The sequence below is a fragment of the Canis aureus genome, chromosome 30, assembly GCF_053574225.1.
Source record: "Canis aureus isolate CA01 chromosome 30, VMU_Caureus_v.1.0, whole genome shotgun sequence".
Lineage (NCBI taxonomy): Eukaryota > Metazoa > Chordata > Mammalia > Carnivora > Canidae > Canis > Canis aureus.
The window spans coordinates 30,563,622-30,566,414 of record NC_135640.1 but is presented as its reverse complement, the minus strand read 5'-3'; the positions used below and the strand labels follow the sequence as shown (position 1 = coordinate 30,566,414).

General features: G+C 38.1%; 1 pseudogene; it reads left to right on the top strand.

The window, feature by feature from the left end:
* Positions 1–867: 867 nt before the first annotated feature.
* LOC144301639 (large ribosomal subunit protein uL30 pseudogene) lies at positions 868–1,728 on the top strand (annotated as a pseudogene).
* The last annotated feature ends 1,065 nt before the right edge of the window (positions 1,729–2,793 follow it).

The following is a 2,793-nucleotide window of genomic DNA, read 5'->3' as shown; positions in this document are numbered from 1 at the left end:
AGTAATATAACGTCTAGGCCATTTTCTCACCATGCTTTGTGGGAATCCTTCCTTGATACCAAAGAGCTTACACATAGAGAGTTGAAATTGTCTTTACTGTAAAGTAAAAGAATAAATATTAAAATTGTTATCATTGCCAAGTTGCAAAGTTCTGAAAATTTAACACTGTCATTTATTTCTCCTTTTTCTTCACTACCAGGACCAATCTTTTGCCAAATTTGGTTTGTATTTTTTTATAACTTCCTCTTCTTTGGAATGCCAGTTCAACTGTTCTTCACTAGAAATTTCTTGCCTTTTATTTTGTGCAATAACCTCATAAAGTTTCTCTGTGACTTCAGGTTGTCACCAATTTATACTAGACATTATGGCAAGAAATAATTTTTGTATCCAACCCAATTCCATTCTATTCCACAAATAATTAATGAACACACACACACACACACACACACACACACACACACATACCCAGTTGCTGCATTTGATAGGCAATGGGAGAATATTAGATAAACAGAAAAAAACCACATTGTATCCATGGTATTGACAGACTTAAGAAAAGAAACATAAAAATAAGATGAAGATTTTAACAAAGTTAAACCCAGAATGCTATGTGATTGTTTTATTTTTATTTTTTTTACATTAAAGAATTCATTTATTTGGGGGGGGGGCAGAGGAAGAGAGAAGAGAGTCTTAAGCAGACTCTATGCTGAGTGTGGGCCCCATGTGGGGCTTGATCTCATTGCTCTGGGATTGTGGCCTAAGCCCAAACCAAGAGTTGGATGCTTAACCTACTCAGCCACCCAGGTGCTCCTATGTAGTTGTTTTTAATTAAGACTTCTCTATGGTTCCTCTTTTCTGGCTGGAACCACGGAGGATACAGAAGAGAAGAAAAAGAAGTTTCCTGTGGTGCCAGAAACCCTTAAGAAAAAGCAAAAGAATTTCACAGAGTTGAAGAACAAGCATCTGAGAAAAAAGTTTGCCCAAAAGATGCTTCGAAAGGCAAGGAGGAAGCTTATCTATGAAAAAGCTAAGCATTACCACAAGGAATACAGGCAGATGTACAGAACTGAGATTCGAATGGCGAGGATAGTGAGAAAAGCTGGCAACTTCTATGTGCCTGCAGAACCCAAATTGGCATTTGTTATCAGGATCATAGGTATCAGTGGTGTGAGCCCAAAGGTTTGAAAGGTGTTGCAGCTACTTCGCCTTCGCCAGATCTTCAATGGCACCTTTGTTAAGCTCAACAAGGCTTCAGTTAACATACTAAGGATTGTGGAACCCTATATAGCATGGGGGGTACCCAAACCTGAAGCCAGTGAATGAATTGATCTACAAGCGTGGTTATGGCAAGATCAACAAGAAGTGAAATTCCCTGACAGATAACACATTGATTGCCCAATCTCTTGGTAAATATGGCATCATCTGCATGGAGGATCTGATTCACAAGATCTATACCACTGGAAAACGTTTCAAAGAAGCAAACAGCTTTTTATGGCCCTTCAAATTATCTTCTCCACACAGTGGAATGAAGAAAAAGATCACTCATTTTATAGAAAGTGGAGATGCTGGCAACAGGGAAGGCCAGATCAATAGGCTTATTAAAAGGATGAACTAAGGTATCTACCATGATTATTTTTGTAATCTGGTCAGTTAATAAATGACTGCTTTCAGGTGGAAAAAAAAAAGACTTCTCTATGAATCTTCACTCTGTATATTAGATTCAAAATGTAATAAAACAACAGATAAAAGTAATTCCTCTTCTTAATTCATGTGTTTACTCTTCTGAAAGTCATTAATGTAATGTCGCAGGTGGACACTGCCTGGTATGAAAAAAGGAGGTCCTAAAAACTTCACCAAAGAGGTGAAGCCTGGGTTTGCCAGACAGCCACCTGATGGTGACATTCTAGGCAGGCAAAGTAGCTGGTGAAAAGGTATGCAAGTGTGGAAAAACTGGGGTTCTTCCTCCAACCAAGGTCAATGGTAATTTATTAAGAAACTCCTGCAGTCTATGATTCACATCATTGTCCTGTGAGAAGTTTGGTAAGGTCAAGAATATACAGAGTATGTCATTTTAAGTTCAGAATTTGTGTTTCACTGTTATGGTGATGGGGAGTATTGAATTCATGAAAACACACCATCAAATTTATAGCTTGGAAAAATTATGGTGGTGGTTTATAGGATGGATTGGTGCCAGAATGATCAAATAATTTGTTTCAATAATGTGGGAAAGATGGGGCACTTAGGTGGCTCAGTCTTTTAAGCAGACAACTCTGGATTTCAGCTCAGATCATGATCTTGGGGTTGAGATCAAGCTCTGTTTAGGGCTCACACTGGGCATAGGGCCTGTTTGAGATTCTCTCTCTCTCTCTCTCCTTCTCTCTCTTTACTCTGTCTCTCAAGTAAATAAATAGATCTTTAAAAAATAATGTGGAAAAGATGATAATGATGATATATAAATAGAGGATTGCCTGAGAAGGTGGTACAGATTTTAGAGATAAATGTAGGAGGTAGAGTCAGGGTTTGATGACTGCTTACTTGTTGGTAGTTGGTGGAAATATTGTGAAGCATGACTTGGAGGTTTGTGGCTTGAGTGACTGTGTTACTTTAACTCACACATAGTGATAAGCTTGTAGAGAATGAGAAATAACTGGTGAAGGCCGAGTTAAGGCAGCCCTTAATTAAATAGTTAAAGGATGAGCAGAAGGTACATTAAAGTGAGACAATGAAAAATAATTTTTCAGAGTAGTAAGATTGGAGCTAGAAAAGCCTGTTATCAAGAAACCAAGGATTGCAAGT